This window comes from Corvus kubaryi, unplaced genomic scaffold, assembly GCF_017639235.1.
Source record: "Corvus kubaryi isolate FWS band 111438036 unplaced genomic scaffold, C.kubaryi_AGA036_p1.0 37391, whole genome shotgun sequence".
NCBI lineage: Eukaryota > Metazoa > Chordata > Aves > Passeriformes > Corvidae > Corvus > Corvus kubaryi.
The window spans coordinates 7,095,294-7,118,680 of NW_024581130.1; the positions used below are offsets into that span (position 1 = coordinate 7,095,294).

A 23,387-nucleotide genomic window follows, 5' to 3' on the forward strand; every position below is an offset into this window, starting at 1 on the left:
TTGAACCAGAGAAGAAGGAAGCTCCCCTGGCTGAGCCATTTAAGAATAGACTAGAGAATATGGCCTACATTGCTCTCTAGAGCAGAGCAGAGAGTACACACCAAGACACAGGTCTTTTTCTTTAGTCACAAGCCCATGGGGATTGCAGCCTTTTACCTTGCTTTTCACAGCCACCAAAGAGCCAACACTGATTTCTGTGTCTACCTAGCTCAAGTCTGGCAGGACATGTGCAAATTTTAGGGAAAGTAGCCAAATCTTACAGCACAGCCTCGCCAATTGCTCCCCAGAGCAATCATCTCTTGCTCTCCAAGGCACAGGCTGCAGTGGGGAGCTGAGAGCAGCATGGCCGCGGCCTCGTGGCTGGCTGGCTGCACGAGCACGTCTCATTAACAGGGATTCACCAGCACCGTTGTTAATAATGCAGGAGCTGTCTGTCTCTGGGGGAGTTCCTCAGCAAAAACCGCACTGCTTCTGTATTTCAGACACAGCCTCTGCTGGTGTGATGGGCTGCCACGCTGACAAAGCATTTTGGTTATTTGTTATTCTCAGGAGGCATCTCGGTGCTGAGCAGTGGCCGAGCCAAGTGGTGCATCCAGAGCAGAGGAGAGCACAGCCATTCCTGTGCCTGTCTGGGACCCTGCCTTGTCTCAGCATCAGCAGGGACCAGTATGATTGCTGATGAGAGTGCTCTGGTCCCGAGGTCATCTTTGGAGAAGGCAGGATAGGAGGTCAGCCTGTCCTGGCATTATCCTCTGTCCAGTCACTTCACTGTAGGGAGAGGGGATTAGCACACAGTGGTCCTGCTATCTCCAATCTCCTGCCCTTTTAGGATGAACTCCCTGAAGGCTTCATCGTGGCCTTCACATCTCTGTCAGCACAGGAGTAACTGCAGCTGGGGTCAGACTCACATGAAATCACTTCATCCTTCCAGTATTCCAGCCCCTATAATGGATGGAGCAGATGTTGTAATTCCCCGTTAAAGTCACTCGCAAGCATTATTTTGTCAATGCCCACCCGTGTGTGGCAGCACGTGGGATAAGGGATAATTTCATGATGCATCACGGGGATGCAGTACCATGCTGTCTCTAGGGACGGGCTGCCCGCTGCCAGCCTGTGAGCTCTGGAGTCTCCTGATGGAAGAGGTGCCCTTTAACATTCACCCTGAGAAAAAGCCTAATAAGAAGAGACTTCAAGTGAGTGACCTTGCAAAACAGCCTTTAACATCCCCCCCCCGCCAACCCTAAGAGAAACTCCCCCCAAACTGGCCTTTGGCAGCTGCAGGCTGTTCTCCAGCCAGGCATCTTTGGGCACGCATAGAAGGGGCAATCTCAAAGAAGTAACAGCCAGGGCCTGTACAGAGGTGTTCTCCAGGAAAGCGTGAACCTCCAGCCAGGACAGCACGCCCATCAAAAGCAAATGATTGAGGTGAGATCAAACCCACCAGCATCCCATGGGAGGAGCGAGCATCTCCAGGCCTCTCGCATCCAGGCCTGGAAGGTGGAAACAGCTACACTTGCCTGCTCATCTGCGTGGACATCGCATGCTGGGGTGGGTCTGGGGGAGGACAGCTTTCCTGTCCAAGGTGGGCAGGTGCTCCACCTGAATTACCAGGGGCACCCAGCACAGCATCCAACTCACATGCAGGAGGTGAGTTGCTCTGCTCAAGCTCTGGCACCAGCACAGAGGTGACATCTCCATGCCCTGAGCCATGACACAGAGCGATGATGGCTGCACGGATCAGCCTGCTGTCTGGGACTTTGTCATACCTCCCACCCTGCCACAGACAGATCCTTGCTGGTGGCACCAGTGGGGCAAAGCCAAGAAACATATGCAGCTTCAGGGTCAGCTTGGCCTCTTTGTGCAGTACAAGTTCTTGGGACCACCCTCATTTCAAAGCACGATTTACAGGTCATGCATAGAAAGATGAGACCTCCCTTTCCAATACACAATGCACATAGATGGGCAGCCCTAGTCAGAAGTGGTGTGATCCCCTACCTCAAGAGTAAAGGCTGGGCCATCCTGGTCACACACAGATGAGCATCTCTCTCCTTTTTGCAGTTAGACCAGCAAAAGGGGGAAGCATTGCTCACAGCTGTCTCTGAAAGCTCTGGGGAAACTAACAATGTGATTGTGAAGCCCTGCAAAAATTCAAAATATTGTGATGACTTCAGTGGGAAAGGAAAAAAGCCCTTACCTCTAAGTCTGGTAAACGCCCAGCCAGCTGCTGAGAGGGACAATGGCCCTGAGGCACATCTTGGAGGACACAGGGAGGATGTCAGAACAACTGTGGGGCTAAACTGACCCAGCTGCCTGGGAGGAGATTCATCAGCTGATTGAGTATTTCTGTAAGGAGCCAAGAGCAGTGTGGATGGGAGCTTTGTGCACCATTTGTCTGAGGAGCTGGGAAGTTCACCCTCTTCTATCCCAGGGCCCCACCACTGGTTGGGGCAGGGAACAGTCTCGGGCTGCCTCAGCAGGCATTGTTGGTGCCTGAAAACCCTCAGCTCTCCACTCTAGCAGCGCTGCTAAGTAAACCGTATCTAAACATAGAAAACTGGCTAGCTTGGGTTTGGGAAAGCACCCAAAAACTCAGATCGTTTCCATTCCCTCATCACACCCACAGAAAACTCACAAGCTCTCCTTCCCAGTGAACCAGGCACTTTACATTGCCAGGCTTTGAGAAATTGCCATGCGTTCTCATTTTGGCTAGGTGATAGCACAACAGTGCTAGCCTTTCACCAATGGAAAAAGAGAAATACAAGGAAACCACAAAAAAGAGTGATGTGAAAAAAAAATCAAAATCTTCCTAAAAAGGTTCAAACATAGGCACCAGTCTCAGCAGATCTTATTTTCTAACCTCTACCCACTAATGTAGCAACTTAGACTCCTTGAACTCTTTATCTGTGCCTGGCAGCCCACAAGAGTCGTGCCTTGTTCCCACAGGGACTTTCCAGTTCAGTGCTTGGAAGAGCATCCATTAAAACCCTCAATTTCTGTGGAACCTTTGAATTTGCATGCTCGCAGATGTCGGGCTCTGGTCCCGCCGCCATGGCGCAGCGCCGGGCGCGGGGCCGTGAGGGCGGCACGGGGTTTCCGCAGCCCCTGCTCAGCCTCGCTCCCATTGGCTGCTCTGTGCTCCCTGCGCGGGAAGGGCCCTCGGGCCGGCACTGGGAGAGTTCCTGGGCAGAGCCCCGGCCGCGGCTGGGGAAATGAGCAGCGCTCAAACACCTACCGACAGTCCCTCCCTAGAGATTGCCTTCCCACCGGACTCCTGCTTTGGTGCACTGTGTTACAGAATCCCCGCTGTAACACCCAGGCACTGCCTGAGGCTCCCTGGGAATGCTTGTGGGTCAGTGGCGGCAGAAGGACTCGGCTGATCCCATTTCCCAGGCGGAGGTGGTGCAGGAAGACAATGAACAATTGTTCTTTCCCCATCAAAGCTGTGAAAGCCAGGACTTCATAAAGTAACAGTGAAAGCAGTAAAAGATCTTCCTAGGCACTTAGGAGAACACTTGCCAGGTGCCCACCGTTGATTCAAGCTCTGCAAAGACCCGTTTTCTCTAGTAGTTTCCTGAAACAGGAAGAGGGAGAGCAAGGCTCATCCTTCCAGAGGTTAAAGTTGGGAGAAAGGAGGCAGAGAACAAGCCCTCGCTATCAGCCCTGCTGCTGGGACTGTACGTGCCTGCTTTCAGAGGCCAGATGCTGCCAGGCAAATGAAGATCTCCTTATGTTTGTTTTAAAGCTGGAAGAATCTCTTGAGATAAACATTCTAAATTAAAGATAAAAGTGCTGTGGGTTTGCTGGCAGCCTCTGTCCCCCTCCCCAGGGATAAGCTCTTGCGGGAGGCTCACATGCATCTTTCAGCCACGTGCCCTGACCAAGGGTTGCACACAAGGTTCCCTCTCTTTCGGGGGCCTGGGAGGTAACAAAATCCCTCTGCCCCGCTGCCTCGGCTCCCTCTGATGGCAGGTTCACCCAGAGCAGCACAGTGTCCCAGTTTTCATTTTCAGGATCTCTTGGGAGGATGTTAAATCCCAGCTAGTCCTGGCTGTATTTAAAATGATTGTAATTCACATGGATTGGGCTGTGGTTATAAGCTGAATTACATTCTGATTTAGCAGCAGGGATTAGGGCTCTGCATTTTAACTTATTAACCCAATCCAAGTTAGGAGATTCCCTCTTGCCGCCCTGCTAAGCTCCTGCATGAGGAAAGGCGAGGCTACAGAGGGGATGGAGCAGTGTGGGAGGGCTGTGCCCAGGCTGTGTCACAGCTCCTGGGGCAGGGAAAAAGAAAGAACCAAAAAAAGAAGCTACAGCAGTTGTTTAGTATTCCCTACGCACAGGGAATTCACTCTGTGTTAAACCTGGTGGAAAGGGGGTACGTGAGCGGTGAATTCCCCATCCCCAGCCAGCCACCAACAGGTGTCTGCTGCTTGCCATTGCTGCTCCAGCCTGGGCCAGCTCTGCTCCAGTTGTCTTCCTCCCCTGACCTCTTGCTGGAGACACCTGCAAGAGTTAACTCCTCTCTCTGGGCCGTACCGGTGGTGGGACAACTGGAGGAGATTTGCTGCTCTGGTTGAAAGGAGCTGCTGGGGCAGCCTGCACACAAATGCTTCCCATCACCGTGGCTCCTGAGCAGGAAACCCTGCACCTCCAGACCCACGGTTCACCCACTTGGCTTCTCCCTCATGCCATCAGACAGACAATTGAAAACAGCCCAGGCACACTCTAGAAAACTTCACTCCATTTAATATTTAATGAAAACCCAGTGTAACTGTCATGTCCTTTTCTGTTTTCTCTCACTAACACTGCTGGCTGCACAGGTATCTGTGTGTAAACAGAGCCTGTCTCCTTTCCACTCCATTGCATCTCTCCAGCTTGGGGCACAGCTTGTGATACCCGTACTCACCTTCAGAGGAACTCCTGGAGCAGCCCTGCCATACACACACAGCACAACTCACTGCACGGTCACCTCACCAGTTCAGGCATCTGAGGGCATCCCAGTGCAGCCCAGAGAGACCAAGGGATGGTAGGCTCTGGAAATCCCACCCACTGCCAGGGAATTGCAGGATTGCAGTGATGATGTGGCATCCCACTTACCCCTGTGCCGTGAGCCTGATGCTGCACCCCCTGAGTGCTTTCACCTCCAGGTCCTGCAATTACTGGCAAGGAGGGAGGGAAGGCATTGCACTTTCATTCCCTGCCTGTGCTGAACCACTGGGTTGTAACACATCCTAGTTGTTCCCAAGAGTGAGTTGCAGCCAGAGCTGAGTAGATGATAACAGAAGAAAAAAGTGGGATGTGTTTTTATGAAAGAGTTTTTCATCATGCAGCAAATAGCAGGGGGAGACCACATCCAGAGGGTGGTGGTCAATGGCCCAGAGTCCAGATGGACATCAGTGACCTGTGGTGTCCCTAAGGGGTCCATACTGGGACAGGTACTGTTTAATATCTTCATCAATGACATAGACAAAGTGATCGAGTGCACCCTCGGCAAGTTCGCAAGTGACACCAAGCTGACCTGAAGCTGTGTGTCAAAGATGCCATCCAGAGGGACCTGGACAAGCTTGAGAAGTGGCCCCATGGGAATCTCATGATCTTCAACGAGGCCAAGTGCTGGTGCTGTACCTGGGTTGGGCTGACTCCCGGTATCAGCACAGGTTGGGGCATGAAGGAGTCGACAACAGCCCCACTGAGGATGACTTGGGGGTGCTGGTGGCTGAGAGGCTGGACATGAGCCAGCCACATGCTCTGGCAGCCCAGAAAGCCAAACACATCCTGGGCTGCATGCAGAGCAGTGTGGGCAGGGGGTTGAAGGAGGGGATTCTGCCCCTTTGCTCTCATGAGAACCCACCTGAAGTCCTGCATGCAGCTCTGGGGTCCCCAACACAGGATGGACAGGGACCTGTTGGAGTGAGTCCAGAGGAGGTCACAAAGATGATCAGAGTGCTGGAGCACCTCTCCTGGAGAACCTGGATGGTTCAGCCTGGAGAAGAGAAGGCTCTGGAGAGACCTTATTGCAGCCTGTCAGCACTTAAAGGGAACCTCCAAGAAAGATGGGGACAAAATTTAGCAGGGCCTGTAGTGATAGGACAAGGGGTTTTAAACTGAAGGAGTGTCAATTTAGGTTGGATAAAAGGAAGAAGGCTTTTACAAGAGGGTAGTGAAACACAGGAACAGGTTGCCCAAAGAGCTAGATGCCTTATCCTTGGAAACATCCATGGTCATGTTGGACAGGGCTCTGAGAAACCTGATCAAGTTGAAGCTGTCCCTGCTGATGGCAGGGGGGTTGGAGTAGATGACCTTTAAAGGTCCTTTCCAACCCAAACTACTCTATGATTCTAGTAATACAAAAGTTTGATGTTTGTCACAACTTTCAATTTTGTTTAAAATAATTTTCCTTTCAAAAAACCCACCAACACCCAAACCCCCAGCATGTACAGAGAATGTTAAAAAAGCAGTTTCCTTCCATCCTTGCAGCTGCTGCACAGAGACATCTCTGAACGATTGCTCTGAGACAAGGGGAGACCTTTGGAGCAGGGCTTACCCTGTAATTTGGAAGCTGGCACCAGACTGAGGCCCAAGAGCGCAATTGCTGTTCTTCATATGAATGCAAGGCTGAGTTACTGGGCTCTGTGAGGAGCAGGGGGCTCTGTGGGGAACTGAGGGCACGCCCAGGAAGGCAGGAGAGGATGTGTTTTCCTCTGCACTAAGGTTTTCTCTGCCCAGCATACAGCAGCGAACTCAGTCCAGGACAGGGAATACACTTAATTGCTCACCAACAAAACCTGCTTTTGTCCACTCCCCACGCACAAGGGCAGGGCTTCAGAAACTCTAAGGCTCGGTCTAGAAATCCTAAATCTGTTCTTTGCTCCTTGAACTCAGTGCTTTGGGGGTAACTCCTGGCATTAGGGAAGAAAGAGAAGACCTCATTTCACGCCACCCTTCCTTTTTTCCCTGGCCCCAGCAGAACTGAATGCATGAATCCTAGTGTGGGATGCTCCTGCCAGCATCCCCCTCTGCAGGGCAAGCAGGAGCTGTGGGAGGGAGCCTCTGCCACGCAGTGTATAACCCTCTCAGGGGAAGCAGACCTGACAATCACAACTGCCAGGGAAAAGCAGAAGGGAAATCCACACCTGGGAAGTGCTTTAAAAGGACAGGGCTACACCCTGTGGCCCCCATCCTCTTGAACTCAGTGGCAGAACATCCCCATCCCAAAGCATTAAAAAATGCCAGGAAACCATGCTCAACCCAAGCCCTAATGGGTAGGGGTGGCCACAGACCAGGAGAGGGGCTCTTCCCCACAGAGGCAGCTGCCACTGATGGAATGCCAAGGCATGGTGCTGGATCTGCTGGCTGGCAAGCACTCCCTGCTGAGGTCTAGCACGCCTCAACAACAGCAAATTTACTTAAAGAAGAAGAAAATGGCTTAACTAATCTTTGGTCACCCAGCTTTACTTCTGCCGCTGACACAGCAGGAGGTACTCGCAAGCCCAATGGCTTTATTTATTTAAGTGTATTGATTTTAAGCTAGATTGGAAGAAAACAGGCAGATAAAGGGCAGGAAATTCCTCAGCTGTGAGAACCACACAGAGTACTAGAAATCAGATTTAAACTAGCAGATGAAAATACATTTGCCAGAACAAGGTAATGAATCATTCTGCCAGGAGCACAGAGATCTGGCCAGAAGCCAAACCCTGCCCACTTAAAAGCAGCAATTTGGGGTATTAAGAGATGACTGCATTCCTGTCACTGACCATCATTTAATATAGCAGCAGTGCTCAGTGGCTCCCACCCAGAACTCAAAGCCTGCTGCACAAAACCAGAGCAAAACCCTCAGACCTTCCCCCAAGACCTTATTTAAAATCAATGGCCCCAGAGTCAATCAGATGCAATGAAGGAGGGCTGAGCAAGAAGAATGGAGGAGGACAAACCACACCAGAAGATGTGCACTCAGCTATCAGGGCTGCTGTGCATGAGCCGTGCGTGATGGCAGAAAACCACAAAATGCACAGAGACGTGCAGGAAAATGACAAGGGGAAGATTATTGGAGGGCAATATTTTGTTCTTGTGTCAGCTCTGATTATCTCATTAACTTCTTCTCAATAGCCCAGTATCTGGGACTCTACAAGAGAGGTCTCCGGCTCTGTTGCCACGGATCTTGCTGTAGCTGCTGGTGCAGTGTGACACTGGCCTGGGCAGGCAAAGCCAGGCACCTGAAGGGAATCCTAAAGTTAAATCTCAGGGTTAGTCTCTGAAACCAGTTCCTACCTTCTCCACCAGCAAGAAGACCTTGAGCAGTCCAAAATGAGAACCCAGGCTCCAGGTGCAAACCCTTTCCTTCCACAGAAGCCTCCCAAGAGGCTCTGAAGGTGCGCTAATGTACCCACCCTGTGAACAGAAAGGTGCTGTAGAAGCTCACCCCATGGTGGAGAGTCTGTCCCCAAAAGCTGAGGGCCTCAAGTTTCCTGCTTGCAGGGATGACAAGAGGCTCACCAAAGCCAGGAGAGGGGCAGCATTCAGCAGGAAAAGGGAGCAGAAGGAGCATCGAGACAGGCACCAACGAGGGGAATGTTTGAAAGCAGGTAGCTTGGGTAGTGTTGCAACAGAACAGAGCATTTTCCCAGCTGTACAGGGAAATTTCTCTGTTTTAAGGTAAAGTTTTGCATGGCTGTGGACTGTTCATGCACACACTCAGAGCTGTATGTGAGCAGCTAGCAAGCCCACCAGAGCCTGCAATTCTGCACGCTCAGAGGGCACCGAGGCAGGCAGGGAGAGCCTCCCCCACCCAACACCATCTCCCTGGGCCCTCTGCTGTGAAATGCCCTGAAGGCAGGTGACTCCCAGCTACAGAGGGAGACTCACTTCTGTCTCACAAGGGCAGAAGGGATTCTCCCCAGCAAGGTCGGGCAGGTTATTAGCCCAGCTCACCGATATTCCCGCAAACACTCATTACTCACCGCTCTGCAGGCACTGCAAAGGGCAAAGTTTGTCCCTTTGTAGAAAACAGAGATAGCCACATCCGATCTGATTTTTGCAATCTGAAGCCCCAGTGACCAATCTAAGCCCGAGGCAAACACACAGCAGGAAGCAGCTCTGGGAAAACCATATAATGTCTGTGGAGCCAGAATTCAAGCCGAGATATGCAAAACCAAGGCACCTTTCAAGCACCTATTTGTTACATATTTGATAATTGATGTGAATTGTAAAGATGTTTTCTTAAGCGAATTGTTGATTTGCCTCCCTGGTAAGCCACAGGTGAAAGACACCCAGTCTGCAGTTTGCAAGAGCCTCCACTTACCCCAGAGCTGCAGGACTAGGGTGTTTTCACAGGAGCTCCAGCTTCCCCACGCACCTGAGCATGGCTGGGGAGGAAAGCTCCGTTCTCAGAGCCAGGGGGAGCTGCCTTATCACTTGGCAGGGGTTTGCACAAACCTTATTCTCAGTCAACACAGGTTTCAGGCTCTCAAGCTTTGTTTTGAATTCTGTATTCAGGACAGGTCCAAAACTTCAGAGCAGCTGCAATATAAAGGGGCAGATTGATCTACTCTTGCATCACAGTTGCACTCAAGCAGTAGTTTCTCATAAGGAAAGGCACTCTGATGCAGTTCATCCAGCACGGTGGGAACTTGGTTAAAATGCTAATCTGCAGGCAGGGTTAAGGTTGAGCTGTATTTTAATCTGCCATTTTTCAGATGTCACCAGACGTGATAAAAATCCCCCAAACCGTGGATCTAACCTGTCAAACCCACGGCTTGCCCACAAAGAAGTCAGTGGGAATTGTACATGCTCAGCACTTCTGGAGAAAGACAGACAGGCCATGCAAGTCCCTGAGCAGGCAGCAGGTCAGCCTGTGTTGAAATGGGCAGCTGTTTTCCTTACACAGAGGGACCACCCCATTGCAAATGGTGCCCCTGAAATGGATGCCCTGGTGGCATGGGGAGGATTTTTATCCTGCCAGCACCGCTTGGATTGGGGCCCAGGTTGTGCACCTTAACAAATCCTCAAAATTAACCATGGGCAAATTTCGCTTTGTTACAAAGCCTAATGCTGGCAGAGTTTTGCTTCATTTTGAATGCTGCTGATTTCACTCTTCAAGGCCTGACCAATTGGGAGAAATTGGCAAAGGGCTCCATTTAGCACTGCACACAGAACTGTGCTCAGCAAGGATGTGACGCAATGACCACGAATGGAGAAAAGCACTTTTTAATTATTTAAATGCACCCTCTCACCCAGTACCTTTGCCTAAGAGGACATAAGGGTCTTATTTGCAACAAAAGTGCTGTGAAAAGGGCCACCAGAGATGAGTACCATGCCCAGCACTCAAAGCCTGGAAGAGAAAGTCCTTTCAGGATGCTGCTAAACAGCACGTTACTGGAGCATTTCACTGGTGTACCTCCTGCTCTGCATCTCACAGCTGGGTTTTTTAGAGTTGCTGGATAACCAGAGCACCCCAAACTCCTCTGCCTCTGAGTGGTATTCCCAGATTTCTGCAAATCTGGCCTCTTTTCCTAAGTACTTTATATATTTCTGGACTCTTGGGAGGCTCTGAAGTGCTGCTGAGAGAAAACTCCTTTAACAAAAAGCATGGCACACAACTGAGAGCCTGCATGGCTTCCAGAGGTGTAGGAAAGGCACTTCCAAACTGTCCAACACCAGCAGTGTCTCAAAACCAAGCAACATCTGAAAAATACAGGAAAATCACAAGTTCTTGCCAACTTACTTATCAGTGTTGCTGAGCTGCCCCGGAACAGCCTCTTCAGACACCTTGCAAGGGCTCCTGAGAAGAACCCTCCTTGCTGCTGATGTACACAGCTGGTTGTTCCCACACCAGCAGGCAGCAGTTCTGCCACGGGGTCTCAGGTCAATGTGGGCTCTGCCGTCCTGCCCCAGAGTGTTCCTGCCGGCTGCAGGTGCTGGGGAGGCTCGAGCACCTCCAGAGGTGGGAGGATTGGGAACAAGTACAGCAGCCTGCATGAAAAAAGATTGTGGGACTGAATCCAAAACTTGAGGAGGGTGGTCTGTACCCGCCTTTGCTTTAAGCAGCCTGGAAGTGAGCAAAGAATGGGGTTTTGCTAAATGCTGAGGTGGCTGGCAGCAGAGAAACAAATTCTGGCAGGGGAGAATTTATCCTCTAAGCTTGTTATCCTGTCAAAAGAAGAAATGAGGTTAGTTGAGGCTCATTTGTTTGCAACGAACTCCTGTCTCTTACTATTTATCACCGCATGCGATTACCAGCTGACTTAAACCAAGTGCATTGAAGTTACAACAGCAGTGCAGAGAGGGGATAGAGCATCACCTGTCCCCTGCCCCCTTCTGCACCTCCAGAGCCCCCAGAACATGCTCTCCAGTCTCCACCAAGGGCTGTGGAAGCACATGGCATCACTGGTCTTTTCAGAGGGGAAATGTTTGGTTGGGCCCACCAGTCTCAGGTTTAGCTCTGGCATGAGTGAACACCTCCTGCAAGACTGAGTCCTCTTCAGCATCCTCTCTGCTTCCGCAGAGTCCGGGTTTCTAGCCTGTGCACACCAGAAGGAGCAGGGGGATTAGATGAATAATTACACCTTCAACTGCCTTTGGAGAATGAGGTTATTGAGGACCACAGGTCACACATCCCGTTTTCCTTGGGGGCTGCCCAGTGCTGAGCATCAGGTACACTCCCTGACCGAGGAGAGGCCCACACTAATGCTGTGTGGAAGAAGGATGCAGCAAAACTGCTCCAAAGGATGTGGGGGCACACAGTGAGACAGCAATAAGCTCGGAGAGACTGGAACGAAATTCCCAAGAGTTTCACGGTGGTAAGCAAGGGCAGAGGATGGGAATATATTTAACAACTGGCTCAGCTAGTTTTGTGGGCCTTCCCTGATGAGATGACACAATTATTTGACACATATCACACCTACCACTTGACTCCAAGGCTGGCTCCAAGTCAGCTTTAGGGAGGACTGTTGTAAGGCATTTGACATTCGACTGTACAACACTCTGATTAAAAAATCAGCAGTATATAATATCAATAAACCACACGTTAACTACATTAAGAGCTGGCTGACAGATCTCAACAAGTAATTGTCAGTGGTGAATCATCTACAGATGGGAGTGTTTCAAGCAGGGTTCTTTGGGGAGCTGCTTGAGGCCTGACACTTTCCAGCATTTTCATCGCTGGGAAGCAGATGCAAATCTCAGTGCTGTTACAGTGCATAAATGACAAAGAGATTCAAAGTGATGAATAATGAGGAGCACAGGGCAGCCATGCAAAGCAGTTCTCTACAGTTCAGTGAGCAAAGCCCGCTTAAACGGCATTTTACTACAAAAAGTTGTTCCTGGAATAAGAAATTCCAAGCGGGCTCCCAGGGTGCTATAACTGGAAAGCAGAGGCTCTGGAAGGGGTTTTGGAGCTCATGACAGCACATGAACTAACAGCATAAAGCTGTGGCAAGAGGTAATGGGCATTCCACTGGGAATAATGAGGAAGCAAGTCGTAGACACCTGTGATCCGTGCTGGTAACATGAATCCCAGCTCACTGCCTCCAGTGTGGTAACGACACTCTGAAGGTGTTGCTGGAAGAAGAGGATGTAGAAAGGAGCCAAATTATCTCAGTGCTCCAGGGGGAAAACCCCCAAAGCTTCCCAGCAGGCACATAAAGGACTCAAATTATTTTGTTTGCCAAAAGGAGAATTGAGAGTTGACCTTAAAGGACAGAGACAGCAGGTCGAGCTCTTAGTGAGGAGGAGGATCAGGAATGAAAGAGGAAAGGTACAAAGGTTGATAGGGAGGAGGACTTGGATATGGACATTTCAAACAAAAGATTGATGTGCTTTAACGGGGTGAAGGAGGCAGTGAGACAAACTCCAAATCCAAGCTCAGAGGGAGACACCAGAGTAAAGCAAAGGGCTGGTAGCAGGGGTTTCTCAAGGATCTAGAAAGCAGGGGAGTAAGAAGAAATGTGGGACTAGAAGACTGAAGAACAGCATATGATGGATACACAGATGTGAGCACACAGGCAAGACATAAGCCTTGCATACCTCCTGAGGAGGGAAGGGCTAGATGGAAGGCAAAGGTAAATAAAACGCAGAGGCAAGGTGGGTTTTACAACAGGTAAGTCATGTTCTTACACAGATGGCACTGGTGAAATACATCCCTAGACAAAGGCATGGCAGCAGCTCTCATCTGTCTGGACTCCACAGAAAATGCCTGCTAGTGGAAAATTAACAGTTAAGCCAACAAAGCTGAGGATTAGTGCAAGCACTGGAAGATGAGTAGCAACCTGACTAGAAAGGAGCTGGTAGCAGGCAGCATTGAAAGGAGGATGGGATGAAACTCCTTTCAGTCTGCTGGTTTTCTTGTTTCTTGGTTTTTTAAACAAACTCAGTGCAGAAAAAACAGATGAATACTAATGCAATATTTTGGTGACAAAGGGGAAATCATTGCCCATAGGGTGGAATACACAGGAAGAAATAGATCACTGCGAGGAGCCAGGCAACTAAAAACAAATAAGAGGCAACAGCCTAGAAGCTAAGGTCTGACAGCCAGGAACAAATAGCTTGAATTCCTCTCACTCACTACAAGAAAAACAGCTGAAACTGGAGGTAGAAAAAAAGATTCAAGTTCTTTAGCATGCTTTTCCCTGCTGGCTTCCTACCTGACTTAGTGCTGGGCTGGATGGGACTGCCTGACAAGAACAGGTATGATCTTGCATGGGTTTAGCCTTGCTCTTCAGAGTGAGGCTGTGTCCCTTGCCATCTGTGTGCTGCCCAGCAGTCTCCCCAGTGACAGCTCTCTTCCCAGGCTCTTCTCCTGAGGTCATGCGTACAGCGCCAGGGTTCATGTCACATGTTAAAAGGAGTTGATTTTTCACTGCAGCCCTGTGGAGCAGAGGGAAAGAGGAGTGAGACCAAGACACAGAGATACCCATTAGTCCTGGTAGTACAAAATGCAGAAGTAGTGAGTTTTGTTACCTTGATGTTCTCACACAGCTCTGTACCCCTCCAAAGGAGACCCCAGTATCCAGAACATGAGGAACAGCACGTGGAGCAGAGGTGGCCAACTGGGCATCACTTCATGAATCTGTGTGGGAAGTAAGCAGAGTGCAGACTGCAGGTGTCCACTGAGGCCAGAGGCGTTGCATTTCTCCAGCATAGAAAGACTTTTTTATGAACATATTTTTCCTTAGTCTCACTCTAAGAAACAACAGATCCAATTATTGCTGAAGCTTCTGTTTAAAGGAAAAAAGATAAATCAGCCTGGGGCAGACACTTGGCATTGAAATATTCAGCTGCAATGCTTGGGGTCTGGCAGTACAATAAGCAGCTGAGAGGCAAGGCCTCAGTCAGCAGTGTCTGACTGGTGTTAGTGGAGGCACCCCCAGACCTGCCCAGAGGAGCAGCTTGGTGCCACCAGGACTGTGTGGACACCACAAGCCCAGAGGCTCACTGGCTCTTCCATGCCCCTTGGCTGAAACCAGAGCTCTCAGAGTCAGTGTTGCCTTCCAGAATAATGGCATTTCCAGCAACAGGGCTGGGAGGGGGCAGAGGTCTGGCATTGATTGGGAGGTAAGAGCTGCTTATTGAATTAAGGCTGTTTCCTGGAGTAGTTCGCTCCAGCGATCCCTGCCCATGAGCTAGCTCTCCATAATGGACCTGTCCTACGGCAAGGGCCTCCCACCAAGAACCTCTCAGCTCCAGGCACAGCCACCAGGATCTGAATTTCCAGAGTGTGAACTGAGCTGAAATAGGGAAGCCTGCCCAAAACAGACTTTAGAGCAGCTCAGCAGAGCACGCTGCCCCAGCATACCGGGGTCAAGGATGCTGCGCACAGCTGTGGCAGCCCGGGAGCACTGCTCTCATCCCTGTCTCCTGGGCATGCAGGAGCTGGGGGAGAGCCAGGAGGGTGCTTGTGCATGCCCAGAGGCAGCCAAGCTCAGCAGCCTCTGCTGCTGGGGGCAGGAATGGCTGAGCCCTTTTGGAAAGATTTCTGAGGCAGGATGCTGCTTTGTTTTCTTCATAATCCACATGTGGTTGTGACTCAGAGTCATGCCTGGTCTCCCTTTCGGCAGGTGTGTGGTCAAAGCTTGGAGATCAAGAGCTTCACTCAGCCACTGCTGTATTTGGGGGAGTTCTTCCTCTACTCAGCAGAGGTGGGAAAGCCAGGAGGGCAGTACATGCCCAGGAACTCACCTGGATTGCTGCCTCCTGAGCCAAAGCCTCCAACCACGTCTACAACACAACTGTCTCTCTACACATGCTGCATCTGGATGAGGCAGGATGTCAAGGAGGTCAAGTGAGACAACAGGCAAAGCCAGCCCTGGTGCTTCTTTTTTTTCCCCCTTTTGGAAGCAGGATCAGGACCTTTCCCTCCAAATCTAGCCTGCACAAGTGTGACAAATCTCCCTCTTTCACCCAAACTTCAAAAAAAGGAAAAAAATAAAGCAAAAAAAAAATAGCCCTCCATACCAACTGTAACACTTTGTTTTGGTAGAAATCAAAATAATTTGCAGCTGAAGTTGCAATTTTCTGTGAATAAATACATTCCACTTCCCTGCATCCTACCAAAGATCTGTTATGATCTATCCAGGACTTCTGATGTGAGGATTTGCAGACGTGTTTCCCTGTTGAAAAGCAAATGAAAGTCATGAGTTCTGGCCAGAGTTTCACACTCTTATGAGCAGTGTACACCTCAGGTCTCCAGGTTTTGAAAAGCTGAAGGCAAAAGCTCAAAACCTCTGTAAAAGCAAGGCTGTCTAGACTAGGTGAGTTGAAGAAGGAGGCTGGAGCCTTTAGGGAGAGAGAAAGAGTTGATGGAGAGCTTTCCAGCTCTCCTCACAGATGGAGAGGAGTAGAGCAAAGAATAGAAGCTGTAGGTAGGTGATTAGGATCTGACATCAGCCCATGTCCTCTCCACTTCAGCTGGACAACAAATAAGGTGCACCAGCAAAGCAGGGCTGCCCAAAACATCAGCACAAGGCTTGCTGCCAACAGTGGGACAAGCCAGCTGTGCCAGGTCCTTGCCTCTCCCCTTGGAAGGACACGGGAGAGGACAAAGACAGCCCTGGAGAAAGCGCAGGCAGGAGCAGCTGTTTAACCATGTGCTTTGATATTGTGTCACCAAGGAGATGTCTGCCTCCAAGCCCTGGGCTTGCTGTCAGGAATGCCCTGGGGAGGAAGGTAGCCAGACCTTGTCCAGACGTCCTGAGGTGCAGGGCAGGTGAGAACGTTGCCAAGTCATGACAGGGTGTTAATTAACAGTAGTAATGAAGGTGGCAGCACTAACACCCACTGCTCAGAGCGGATGGCATCACTCAGCTCGTGGGACAGCTCCCTCAGTCCACCCAGAGTGCTCCCATTTGAGCAGAGGGACAGGTAATGTCCCCTTCGACCATGGTAAAGGAGTGCATGAAAGATCCACAGAGGTCTCACAGCCAGCAGAGCTGCCAATTCTCCACATTTCCTAAGACCTTTCATATGAGCCAAAATTCACCTCTATAATCTGACCCCGAAAACTGTTGTTCCCTCTCTTCCTTCACACAGCTATGCAGCTGCCTGCCCTCCTGGAGGCAAGCAGGTTTCTGTGCCAGAGCTGCCTCCTGCTCCTTCTGGACCTTGCATGATGGAGTGAGAGTTCAGGGCTGGAAAACCTGTGCTCGAACCAACCATTTGTGCTGTACCTCTGTTTCTCCATGCAGGGGTAATATTTACATCCCTTTGTGAAACATGCAGACCCTCTAGAAGAAGTCGTGCTGCACAGGGCTGAGACATTAAAATAAATAGGTAAGGAGAACAGTGAACTAGTCTGGAGAAATGTTGACATTCCCAAGTGCTCATTCAGACAAAGGAACACCTCCTGCCAACAGCTAGCACAGCCCTTCTCCCAGGTGAGGGAAGTGCCAACCAGCCAGGCGGCTGCACAGAGCAAAACCAAGGCAGATGCTCCAGCTGTGGGCTCCAGGGACCACCTGCATGTGCCCACTGCAAGTGTGGCTGGCTATTTTGGGGAGATACACCCCTTCCCTTGCTGGGTGACCCTCACTGCGGGCCAGGCAGGTGCTGCAGCAGCAGCCTGTGTGCACAGACATGCACAGCCTGCTCTCCAGCTGTGAGGGATCACCCTGGGCTCCTCGTTACCTCCACAGGCCAGGCTCTCCCAGCATGGATGCTGTCACTATCTGTTTCCCTACCAAGATGGACAGGAGCTGCGTGGCTCTGATGTGGCAGCTCTTGGACCTGCTTCCCCACAGAACTGAGCCGGGAATGAGGTGTAGGGAGCCCCACAATGCCAGGGGCTGATGCTGGTGAAATGCTTGGTGCTGTGGGAACAGCCTCTTTATTAATGAGGGAGTGAGCTGCCCCATGCAAACCTGTCTGCATCACATGGACACCCCTCCCTGCAGAGACAGCTGCCTGTGCATCCCCTTGCCATGTCATTGTCCTCCTCTTCTCTGGGCCCATGGCAGCCCACAAAGAATCTGTCAGACAGCTGGGGCCAGCACCCACCTCAACTCATTACTCATTTTCCCATCAAAACCAAGAGGACCAGCTTGGTAACTGGAAAGGCCAAGTTTCCCAGTCCACACTGGTTTTTCCATGTGACCTGCCCTGCTCTTTCTCACAGGGATGGAGGTCCCACATCCAGCCCTTTTTGAACAGCTCATCTCTCATCAGGTTCTGGGTGGTGCAGCCAGCAGCCACCAGGTGCCCCTCTGGCAGTGGGGCAGCTCCCCGTGGCTCTCCTCAGGAAGACACTGCTGGAGACGCAGGGACCCGCTGTCCCCAGAGTGGATCAGCCCCGCTAGTCCTTCAGCATGGATGTGCTTCCCTGCTCAGTGCCGGGCCAGCTGTGTGCCCTCCAGATCAGGGAGCAGCAGGTTCCCACTGCTCTTATCCCTGCACGACTCCAACTCTACACTTCAGCGCTAGGACCCTCCACAACCCTCCCTGACAAAGAAACACAGCTCTTGGCAGGCCCTTGTTATTTCAGCTAAGGCTCATCAACCATCCTTCTGTCACTAAATGCCTTATTATGTGCAATTAATGGACTGACTGAGAGCAGCTACAAAGTCCTTCTCCCCGTGAACCCACGGAGGCAGCTGGGTTACTTCTAGTGACTTTCTAATGCTGCCAGCTTCATTACTAAATGCAGCTGTGCAAGGGGAGAGAAGGAGGGAAGATGAAGCAAACGAGAGAGCTCCAATCCAGCAGTCCTGCCTTTCAAACACCCGCAGGCAGCGTGGCAAAGAGCTGCCTGCCATCCCCGGGGCCGGCACGTCCCTTTGAGGGGCACTCAAACGCTGGTCACCATCCACAATTACTCAGAAGCAGTCGCTGGCTCCAGCCCTGCCCCACGCAGATAGGTCTTTACTGCCGTCTTTAACTTTTTTTCATTATTATTAATAATACAACAAGAGGAAAGGGAGATAAGAGCAAACTGACAGTGTAGGCTGAAACAGCTAATTTGACTGTAGCCAAACTGCACTCAGATGTGCAAAGCAAGAGAATAATTTCCACTCTCTGATCTCTCAAAGAACATCCTCTTAGATGTCACGATTACATTGGAAAACAGTCTGATGGTACTTGAAGTCGGTTTCCCTTGACAATTAACCTATATGTGCACACCCTTCAAGACTTCTTGCTGCAATAACAGATGTGTGTTTTGAACCACTACTACAGTCCCCACATACACGGCTGAAAGCAAAAACCAGGTAGCAGAGGGCTCCAAAGCCAGTCCCAGACAAAAGGACACTGGTCTCATTGGAGCGTGGCACTGAATTAATCTGCCTTTCTGCCTTTAGTAATGCCTTGTTACCAAAAATAAGAGAGTTACAGCTGGCATTTATGCAATCAATTCTTCCACTGTGCTAAGGCAGTTCCTAAGGACTGGGTGATAAGGAATTTGATGTAGCTTATTTAAGACAACAACAACAAAAAAAAAGGCAAAAATCAGCATTTCATGAGTTTCACATCCCTCTGCCTTATTTGCTCTGTGCAGAAACTATGGTGCCCTTTTACCGAAGGATATCTGATTGTTTTAGGGGTTTTTGAGGATGGGAAGTACAAAAGAAGTAGATACTGAAATTCTGGGGCCAAATTCATCATGGAGTGAAACGGGCCTAAGCGCTTTGAAGCAAAGGGCGAGGCAATTGCTTAGATTAATCCTAATGACCCAAGCCAGAACTCATGGACAAACCCTTGCAGGGTTTTCAGCTCTCGAGCAAATGTAGCCCAAGCAGCTGTTACACTTTGGAAAGCAAAATGAAACCCCAAGGATTTGCCTTAAAACAAATTACATCCATCCTAAGAGTAAAACACCCTGCTTTGAATACTAAGAGAGGACTGAGCAGCCTGTCATGGTTACAGCTCTGGGGGACACGAGCAGGCTGAGCTTAGACTAAAGACCTCAAAGTAGGGAAAGCCGCTTCTGAAAACCCTTATTGAAGCCTGACAGGAGTTAGGATGGCAAAGACGGGCTCTTAGAGTAAAAGTTTCTAACAAAATCAAATCATGGTGACTTTCCTTAGAGAGGAAAAAGAGTGCATGACAGCAGGAGCCCTGCAGCCACACGTCGAATCCAGCAGCAGGTGATGAGAAGCACCAGCTGCACTGCACAAAGCCGGTGAGAAGCTGCAGCCTTCTTGCTCCTTCCCTCACCCTGTGCTCCCAGGAAATCTACTCCTGTTTATGGGAGTGAGGAGAGAAACCACCAATGAACCACAGTCAACCACCTAAGAAAAATGCCTGGGGCAAACAGGAGGTGTCAGTGGTAATTACAACATCAAGGGCCAGGCTTCACTCTCGTGCCCAAGTGCACAGCAGCTCTCCAGCACTGTCAGTCCCACTCCCAGGTTTGCCCACAGTTATTTTGGCATGACCCAGGGCACGAGCTGTCTGCCTGAGAGGTAGTTTTATAACCAGAGCCCTCTTCTCCCTCCTCCACCTGCAGTTTACCTTTCCTCATCAGAGAGGACTTTTCACAGCACCAGCTAACAGAACAGCAGAGGGGCTTTCTGCACATGTAACCCAAAGAAAAAACATGAGATGCTATTTTCCATTTCAGCCACCATGTCTTTTTAATCCCATGCAAGCTGGGAGCATCTTCAAGGCTTTGTTGTTCCTTTAGCAGAGGGGGAAGAACTAAAGTTTGAACACTAAAAACATTTCTTTGAACCGGCGAGATTTACCAATGTGCACATGGCTCCCAATACAGATGCACACTAGGAAAAAAAAAGTAGAAAGAAAGAAAGAAAACACAGCTATTCCCCCACTGGTTTCTGTCACCATTTGATTCCACCGCACTGCAGTTTTACCAGGGAAATTGTTGGGGGAAAGGGAGTTAGACAACATTTCCCTGACAGCAGCTTGTCAACTGGCTCTTTGAGTGTCAGGAAAAAGAGCTGCATCTCACATCTTTAAAGTGCCATTCTGCCACACCAGAAAGGGACGGCACACATCAGGCTTCCCTGGGGCCACGTGCCCAACCCCTCTTCTCCCTCACCAGAGCTGCTGCCGGCACGAGTTGCACACCCATGGCCTGTGTCCCCCCCCAGCCCCAACCCAGAGCTCACCACCATCTGTGTCTAGGGGTGCTGCACCCTCTTCAGGGGATGGAGGAACAGGCAGAGATGCTTGGGGCTATCATCACTTACAAGGTGGGATGTGGTTCTGCCTTCCCGACTGGCTTGGCCCTGCCTGGCACAGAGGGAAAATCGGAGTAGATTCCCTGACATCCCACCTCCACCTGACAGCACACAGCACCATATATCAGGGGAGAACAGTAACGTTTCTGATGAGAACAGCTCAAGGTTCCCTCCCTGCAAGAGGCACTCGGTGCCTGACAGCCTCTGGGACAGCTCAGCACAGCCCTTTTTATGCCAGGTCATAGACAGGAGACTCCATCCATCTTACCTGGAGCTCCAGCACTGACTCCAGCCTGCAATTCTCTGATAGCTCCAGGGAGGCCGAGTTTTTCAAACCCCAGGGTGGCACTGTGCAACCTCCCATTGACTCTATGCCACATTATCTGAACAGGGTTGTGGCTGTACCAGCAGACACCGATATTATCGGAGCGCAACAAACCCCTCTGCTGCTGAGCCATTACCCCACACGTGCTTTGAGCCCAAGGAGCAAGCCCTCCAGAGAGCTCCATTTCAGAAGGAAATACCTTCTGGACTGCAAATAACCTTATTTTTCAAGCCTCTGCTTTCTAAAGATGAAATACCCCAAGACAAGAGCGGGCATTTCTGAAAGTGCGGGTTTCACACCAGGAAAGGAAAGGATGCAGTTCACAGCTGCGATCAGGTTATCTCCCATGATGTTTCCTTGGCAACCACAAAGCTCAATGTCTGGGTGATATTTGCAAAGTGTAATAGTTTTTGAAAGCCAAAATATACATATTTTGTCAGTTAGTGTTGTATTTCCCTTGAGACAGGCCAAATGATCAAACGAAATTCCATGGAGAGCTGATTAGTCTCTGTGTAAATAGGGCAGACAAGCAACTCAACAACACACCCCAGCACCTGGCACTGTTTCCATACTGCTTTCACACTCAGCCACTGCTTTTTGAGGACCTCCAGGTATCATTTAAAAAGTGCAATTAGGGGAAACAAAATACATCCCAGTGCTTGGGAACTACTGTACAAACACCAGGCTAGAAAGCCAGGAAGAGTGCAAGATGCAGTGGGGGAGAAAAGAGGGGAGAGAGAAGACTTGCCTGCAGCAATGGAGAGAGTGAGCAGCAGCTTCTTGGTTACGACTGCAGGTTTCTTCAACTCCTCCCACCCTGCAGCCAGTCCAACCAGTTAATGTCATGTTTTTACCAAAAGAATTCAGTGCTCACCCCCAAGTGCTCTTGCAGGACCACACCAGAAACCCCAGCAAGGCATTTATACACAACCTTTACCTTGCCCTTCTCTATCCTACCTTGTGACTGGTTACAGCTGCTGTGGGAGGGGGATCAAGGAGGGCACAAGCCAAATCAACTTATGTTCCCACCCCTTCCCTTTGCTGCAAGGGATTCATTAAGTTATAGGAAAGATATTTCTTTTCTTTTTTCTTCCTTCTCTTAGTCTTTCTGCTGGGATTGTGTGTAAGTCAGCAGCTCCAAGTGGTTTCTACCTTGTTTGTACAGGCACTAACAGCCACCACGCTTTAGGTCTTCTGCATCAGGGCTAGGTCAGCTTTTCTTCACATGATCATTTCTCTCTGTTTTTATGCCTCATATTCCACTGGAGCTGCTGTCCTTTGAAAATTATTTTGCAGTACAAAGTTTCCCATCTATTTCTGAAGAGTGGCAGGTGTGTGAAGAATCACCCTCCAGGTAATGCTGCCCACAGCTTAATAACAGGGTTACTCATTTCTCCTCAGATGAGGTACTGAGGTGTGAGTTGTAGCTTTCAATACAAGAAGGCTTTGTGAAAACAAACTTCTGGTGGTGGTTACATCAAGGGCAAGAAGCTCAAAGCTCTCCTGCAGCGTGGGCAGAAGTTGGCTGCAGCAACCTAAACATCTGAGCATGTGTTTCTTTCCCCTCCCCTCCCTGCCCCTCATGCCTGGCTCCTTTTTGTTCTGGAGGATCTGTGAACAGGAGCTCCCAGATGCTCAACAACCTGATCAGGTGTTGTTCTGCCCCACAAACATTTGCCTCTGGGAGGATAAACAAGCACACGTCTGGCTCCACACTTCAAGCCGGTGTCTGTGGCTGTGCTGGGTGAGGCCTCAGGTTGGGAGATGCTGAGGATGTGCAGATAAGGGATGCTATGCCCGCCTGCCTCCTTGGCTTTGAGCAGCTGCTCACCAGCAAAGTGGAGACCACGCTCCTCCCCAGCAGTACGCTGGGGTTGAATGGCAGAGTGACGGGCCTGACGCCAAGGCTGCGCAGCTCCCGGTGCTCGCGACAGGAGAAAGCAAAGCAGATGGTGCTGGCTTCCTCCTCAGGCACGTGGCTCAGGTGCCAGCCACGCAGTCTGGAGAGGACAGCGGTGCCTCGGGAGAAGGGCTCTGCACGTGCATGGGAGAGGCTGTGTGGCCCCTTTAAGGCAGTTTTGCTGCTGTGGAAATATTTATAGGGAAGCTCATCACCATGGTATCTGAGCACTACTGACTAATGGGGCGGATGGAATGTGCCTGCTTGTATTTGTTATTAATTTCTTTAAGGGTGGCTTTGCTGACATTTTGTTTTTGTTCTCTGCTTCGATTTGGATGTAGTGCTTGTGTGTGTATAGAACCTTTCACAGTGGTGTCCCTTGAAGGCACCATGGAAGAGATGAGTGTTGGGAGCGAGGATAATTAAAGGAATCCTGTCAGCCAGTTCCACCCCCAAGGTTTTGAGGTGGTTTAAAAAGGGAAGGAGGCAGGGAGGCAGGGAGTTATTACAGCCATCAGGAATTAAATTGTTTTTAACA

The 23,387-nt window shown here is 50.3% G+C and overlaps 1 long non-coding RNA gene across 1 annotated transcript in view; it reads right to left on the reverse strand.

Moving 5' to 3' along the window:
- LOC121669325 overlaps positions 1-23,387 on the reverse strand; it is a 38,961-nt gene that overhangs the window by 6,019 nt on the left and 9,555 nt on the right. Inside the window, exons 2-4 of the long non-coding RNA XR_006017717.1 lie at positions 13,957-14,065; positions 13,641-13,863; positions 10,724-11,148 (exon numbers count right to left, since the gene is read on the reverse strand). This is a non-coding gene — a long non-coding RNA (uncharacterized LOC121669325). The remainder of the gene's footprint in view (positions 1-10,723; positions 11,149-13,640; positions 13,864-13,956; positions 14,066-23,387) is intronic.